Genomic DNA, 7,282 nt, shown 5'->3' with positions numbered 1-7,282 from the left:
TTCACATCAACCAACCATTGAGCAATGCATTTGTTACATTATGAATTAATCTTTGTTAATGTTAATTAATAAAAACATTGCTCATTGCTGTTCAATCCCTTGCAGCTTTTCTTGAGTTCCTCACAATAAAACACAACAGAACATCTCAAAACGAGACGCAGAGACACAGGAAGCGAGTCCCACTGGAAACACTGGCAGATCAGAGACATCTCACTTCAGAAACCTCTCGTGATGTTCTGAAATTAATATCACATGTCATGACTAAATGGGAAGGTGGAACACATCAGCCGATGTGATTAATAATTTATGTAGGCAGCAGATATACTGTATAAACGATGTTGTTTCTGAGCCGGAAACAGCAGTGAGCGTCAAAAACGCTGTAAACACTGTGACACAAGAAACAAGAGCATCTCAAGAGAGTGTGAGAGAGAGCATCTCAAATGTGTGCTTACTAGATACAGATTAAAGCAAAAAATGAAACATAAAAATTAAATTAAATAATAAAAAAGCTAATAAAATCTGGGAGTGACTTTTTTTTTTCAAGTCTGAATCACAATCCTACACTTCCCTGATCTGTGAATCAAACTCAGCTAATCCAGATACTGCAACAAAACCAAGAGCATCTAGAAGAATCAAATGCTCCACAGACTGGATGTGTCACGATGAGAGGAACTTCCTGAAGTCCACAGGAAGTGATGGAGAGCAGCTCACAGAGTCTCCTCCTGCAGCGTCCTGATTGGATGAAGGAGCCATGACAGGGGCTGCTGCTGACCAATCAGATGTGACGGAGCTGTGAGCAGATCAGCTGATGCTTCCGAGACCATATAAACACGCATCGAGACACTGACCTCAATACAGACTGTCGGACTGAAGCGCATGCGCTCCATGATGATCAGCTCAAACACACTGGACAATCATACAGTCACATCCAAGCCAGTCAAGATATAACTAAAACTACGACTTCTCCAAAATGAGCTCAGATCAAAAATCATCTTTAAATGATTAGCTCACTAAAATGTAAGAACTGGCTGTAAATGTGTTCACTCTCAGTTCATCTGAGATCAGGATGAGTTTGTTTCTTCATCAGGTTTGTAGAAATGTAGCACTGCATCAGTGTCTCAGCAATGGAAGCTCTGCAGTGAATGGGTGCCGTCAGAATGAGAGTCCAAACAGCTGATAAAAACATCACAATAATCCACAGCACTCCAGTCCATCAGTTAACATCTGGAGAAGACAAAAGATGAAACTAATCCAGCATTAAGACATTTTTTTTTTTAAACTCAAATACATATAAGAGTCTATAATCCATAATAACACTTCCTCCAGTGAAAAAGTGTTCTGGTGTGAATCAGGAGAGAAATCTGCACAGATCAAGCAGCGTTTAAACAGCTCTAAACAAATATGTGTCTGGATTTTGATGTGAGAGACAAAAAAATACTCACTTTCTCACTAGAGGAAGAGTTATTATGGATTATGGACTCATATGGACAGCATCAGCATAAAAGCATCGGATACAAGTTGGCATTTGTATCATGATGCATCGTTTCTAACATATTTGCATTGCATTAAAAAAAACAATTTATATAATTATTAGTAGATGCGCTATACTTTTATTATTTAGAAAGTAAACAATATTTTATATGTAGATTGATTTCTCCTCTCTAAACTGTCTCTTATCACCACTGCTGCTGTATGAATATGACACGTCACAACAACACTACAAAGACCGAGGCATGTCCTGAGAGTCACACAGAATACAGATCTGCACGGCTGTCTGTCTGAACCACAGAAATAAAAGCAAGCTATCTGAATTGCATAGCATCATTTTTTTTCCAATGCATCGTATTGCATTGAATCACAATGTATCGAACTGAATCAAATTTGATCGCACTGCATCGTAATAGTATCGCATCGCATCAGCAGCTGCTTCATATGTATCTAATGTGATCTGTAATCTGTTATGAGATGCACATCTCTACTCTGGATGGACGTGATCCTCACACCTTCTAACAGTCGGACTCCATGTTAGACATCGATGTTTGCTAAAGCACATCACAGCGGACGCTACTGCTATTTCCAGCACAAAACAGTCTGGAACGATTGTGACCTGCTGTGCTCATTGAGCAGCACTGAACTCTAACGATTCTTTAATTGTCTCTAAACTAATGACACAGAGCTGTTTACTCCTGCTCTGATGCACATGAGACATCACGATATCAGCCGTTACTCAATAAACCAACAAACACACAGTGTGCAGCACGTTACGCTACTTCCTTTGAGCTGAATGTGTAAAATTAAAAACAGTCATTTCAAAATTAAACTATTGTCTTGTCTTTAAATGCTTTTTCTCAAAAACTGAGGAGCATAAGCTCAGCTCAATAAAGCCTACGATCAATCAGTTCAGCAAAGAAACCAAACCTGTGCTAACTGAAAGAAATGAAGTTGACAAAAAGATTTAATCCAAGATTTGGTGATAATATGGGTTAACGACTTTTAAAATGTTGCTCATTTTTGACTGAGAACACCACTTTGGTAAAGGATTTTCAGCAGCACAAGGGTTAATATAGTTTGCACAGAAGCAGATAAAGTGAATGAGTGACTAGTTTTCACCATCTGAGTGGAAAACGTTTGCACCTAAACTCAGACAGGAGCTCATTCAGCACTGACTTACACAATCAAACAGGCACGTTAACGAATCCACAACTTAAAACCAACATGTTATTGCAACTAACCTGAAATATGCATGTAGTAATTATAGTGTTAATTACATTGAAAATTCAAGGAAATCCACGATTAAAAAAAGTTCAGTAAATGCATCATGCCTCCAAAGTCAGTGAATAATGGTTGTAAATAATCATGCTCTCAATACTGACCAAAATAACTGTGTTTATGACTTTTGCCATAATCTAAGCTGAGCTCATCAGGTCACTGTAGGGTCAGATCAGGTAGAAACAGCTCCTTACTGCTGTGTCATGACACATCACACACACTATGGCTGCCCAGACATTACACATCTGCACATCTCAGACCGTTGCTGTTGTGATTAACCACCGGAATCAGGCCATTATTAATGACACCGAAGAACTTGACATCTGCAGCAGCAGCTACATGACCAATATCTGCAATAACACACTCACCCACTCACACACACACACAAACAAACACACACACACACACACACACACACACACACACACACACACACACACACACACACATACGAGACACAAACACACACACACACAAAAAAAAAAAACTAAAAAAAAAAACACACACAAACTCACTCACTCACACACACACACACACACACACTCACACACACACACACTCACACAAACTCATCAAAAACACAAATACTCAAAAACACAAAAACACACAAACACACACACACACACACACACACACAAACAAACACACACACACACACACACACACACACACACACACACACACACACACACACACACTCACACACACACACTCACTCTCACACACACACACTCACACACACAAATAACACACTAACACATTTCTAATATTCAAATCTGTTAAAGGATTTTTAGGCTGCATTAATTAGGACAACTGGAACCCGGAACACTTCCCATAACACCCGATGTACTTGCTACATCATTAGAAGAACCAGTTGAGTCCTCTGCACAATCTGACTTTGCTGCAGCCTGGAATTGAACTGCTGGTTTCGTCTGGTCAGAGGAGAACTGACCCCCGACTGAGACTGGTTTCTCCCAAGGTTTTTTTCTCCATTCTGTCACTGATGGAGTTTTGGTTCCTCTGGCTTGCTTAGTTGGGGACACTTCATATCCAGCGATATCGTCGACTTGATTGCACAGATACTATTTAAACTGAACTGGATGATAATCACTGAATGAATGAATGATGAATTCAATGATGAACTGCCTTTAACTGAAAAAATAGTGTTTACTATTGTCCTTCTGCATTACTGACACACTATTTTCACACACTAATTAACTGACACTAATTAATGCTGTACAGTTGCTTTGACACAATCTGTATTGTTAAAAAACGCTATATAAATAAAGGTGACTTGGCTTGACACACACACACACACACACACACACACACACATAATTTCTACTCTCATGAATTCATCATGCGCGCACCCGAGCCGCGTTCAGCACCGAGGACAGCGACGCGCTAGACGCACTTCAGGCCGCAGCTGGACGTGTCGCGTCGTTTCGGGCTCGGGTCGGGAATCCGCAGTAGCGGTGAAGTTGCAGCCCTCTTCTGAAGCGTTACGCCGCGTTATAAGCGCCGAATTGCGTCCAATAGCGCGGCTGGTTGTTGCTAGGAAAGACTGGGATGAAGATCGCTCACCTGCTGCGGCGGGAAGCGCGTCACATTCCTGTCAGCGGCGCGCTCCGCTTCTGCGGGAACGTTGCGGAGGGGAAAACGGTGTTATGTGGTTGTCAGTGCCATGTTATTCTCCGGGATTGATGCTGGAGACTGCGCGCTACATCCGGGCTGCTGGGAATCACGGCACTTGACAACCGAGCGGCTCGCGCTACTATGGCGAAGGCATCTACATAAATATTCATGAGCCAGGCGTTCGCAATTGGATGGCAACAGCGCGACGTCACTACCGATCGCTTACAATTCAATACGTAAGACTTTCCATTGGAGGATTAGAACGTAACGTCAACATTGTCTTATGAATTAATAATCACATGCGAAGCATTCAATTTAACCTATGATTATACAAAATTACAAAAAAGTGAAAGATTCTGTATTAGTTTTTTTTTATCTGTCTACATCTATATATCATTCGAAAAAATACTATAGTTTGACAACCGAAGAACTAAGAACTTAAAAAAAAAAAACATTCTATAACTATTTAGAATAATGGAACGTCTATATTATCTTTTTTAAAACCGCAACACTACAGGGAAATTGTAGAAACATATTAAAAACATTTAATTCTGAGGGAAAGTCAAAATAAAAGTCTCAGTATATCTGCAAAACACTAACAGAAATATTTTGAGAATTTTTTTGTTTTAAAACATTCAAGGCGACGTCTTCGCTATTGAAGGGGTCACTAAGCGGCGTCCGGTCAGCAGCGTAATTAATATTCAGAAAAATAATCGGAGAATCGATGCAGAACCGATCACCGGTGATCACCGTGAGATGAATGCCGGTTAGGAAAGTGTCCGAGTGACGTCCGACTTGCTCTGATGTCATGCTGACGTGTGAAAAAAACTCTCGCGACGGCGAGGATGCTGTGTGTCAGTGTATGGCAAGCCGTTTTAGCATTAAAAACTTTGGTTGGACTATCCATAAATATAATTTCGTATAGTCACAATTGTAATACGGATAGTCATAATTATAATTCGACTAGTCACAATGACAATTAGAGATATCTGCAATTATAATTGCACTAGTAAGAAATCAGATTAGAAATATCTCTAAATACTTTATGACTAGTCAAAACTCCATTTAAGATATCTGTAATTACTTTATAGATATCTTCAATAGACGCGTCATACATCCACAAATGTAATTAGAGATATCTCTAATTCAATTTCAGATAGTCACAATTATAGTTTAAGATATCTGAATTGCAATTGCTCCTAGTCGAAATGCTCCTGTGTGACGTCAGAATAAATTTACTCAGCTCCTCCCCGCCTACTCTGCTAACTGCTAACAACATAATAAAAGCCTGCTTTAGTTGTCACGGAGAGAAAAGCTACTGGATGAAGTGCTTCATGGATTATTAAATAAATCTGGATGCAGCCATGTGTGGTAAAAGGTCTCCAGCGTGCATGTGTGTATAGCGCTGTGTTTTAACTGAATCCTGTTGCAAAACAGACCAAATGCAGTGTAATGTTCAATAAAGGCAGAAAATCACAAACTGCTCGTCTGAATGTATTTATATATTTAGACAATGAAAAACAATGTTTGTTTGTTTATTTATTTATTTATTTATTTAAAGAAAGATAGGCCTACCTTTAAAAAAATGAAGGTATGCCTAATTTGCAGCTTTTATCTTACCATTCATTCTGCCTTTTTTTCTCAGAATTGCGATATATAGACAATGCGAGATATAATTTTTTTTAACTGTGAGATAAAAAGTTGCAATTTCTTTATTTCTTTATTAATTAATTTCTTTATTTAGTGGCGGAAACAAGCTTCCATAAATAGCCCACAAGGTGGGAATATTGTATTGTATTATAGCAAGAGATCCATGATGATGATATTCTGCTGTGTTCAGTGATGATCGCCAATGTATTCTTTTAGGCAGCGGCTATTTGCACTAGGTGTAAATAGCATATTTTCTTAGCGATAGATGATATTTACACTAAGTGCAAATAGCAATGGATTCTCTTTACACTATGTTAAAATAGCAAGATTTTCTGCTATTTATACTACTTATTTCAAATAATGGCAATTATCTACACCTCAATATTGAAGTACATTATAAAACAGTACACAATAATAACGTAGTAAGTGTGAATGATCATTTTTATTCAATTTTTTAAATGGATGCCACCTTACTGGGACAATAAAGCCCTCCCTACACCTACCCTAACCCTACCTAATATTTATTTTCAACTTTTTAATTATTTCCTTAATTTTTATTGAAAATAAATGCCTTTCCGATACTATATGAGTTTTGAAAAAGGAGAAAAAATGTTTGGCAAAAGGCGGACGCCAACTCAGGTGGATTGCGTCAAAAAGCACACGCTTTAACCACTAATCCACTACAACTGATGCTGATGTATTGTAGTTTATCAGTGTTAACTATCCCAATCACATGTTGGTGGGTGATAGTGTAAGTAATCTCTGACAACAAGGCAGGCTTGCACTTAAATAGACACTGATTCTTTTAACATTATATCAAATGTTGCAACGGCTCACATGAGGCTTATGCATGTGTTCGTTTGTAAATAAAGGCTAACAAAATTTAATCCACAGCACACACATCTCAACATTACGATATAAAACAGGACAAAAGCCTATTTAAGTCCTCTCTGTATAGTCTACCACTTTTACACATGCTCCAACTACATTTCTTATTTCCATACTTTTGAATTAATTCTGTATAAAACAGTTTAAAATCACCCAAAGACAGAGGACTTTTATTATACAACTCTTAGACAAAACTGCGAATGACAACAGTTTCTGAGCTAGGATTGGTTAAATAAAATGTTTAAGATGGGGCTCAACAAAGGTGTATTTGCATGCACATTGTAGATATCTATAAACATATTTTGACTAGTCAAATTGTTAATTCCAGATATCTACATTG

The 7,282-nt window shown here is 38.4% G+C and overlaps 1 protein-coding gene across 1 annotated transcript in view; it reads right to left on the bottom strand.

Annotated features, from left to right (window-relative positions):
• pak5 (p21 protein (Cdc42/Rac)-activated kinase 5) overlaps positions 1-4,682 on the bottom strand; it is a 49,573-nt gene extending 44,891 nt beyond the window's left edge. Inside the window, exon 1 of the mRNA XM_042755922.1 lies at positions 4,354-4,682. The gene's annotated coding sequence lies outside the window, so the exon portion shown is untranslated. The remainder of the gene's footprint in view (positions 1-4,353) is intronic.
• Between the last annotated feature and the right edge of the window lie 2,600 nt (positions 4,683-7,282).

The sequence above is a fragment of the Cyprinus carpio genome, unplaced genomic scaffold (genome assembly GCF_018340385.1).
Source record: "Cyprinus carpio isolate SPL01 unplaced genomic scaffold, ASM1834038v1 S000006757, whole genome shotgun sequence".
Taxonomy (NCBI): domain Eukaryota; kingdom Metazoa; phylum Chordata; class Actinopteri; order Cypriniformes; family Cyprinidae; genus Cyprinus; species Cyprinus carpio.
This window is presented reverse-complemented; position numbering and strand designations above follow the sequence as displayed.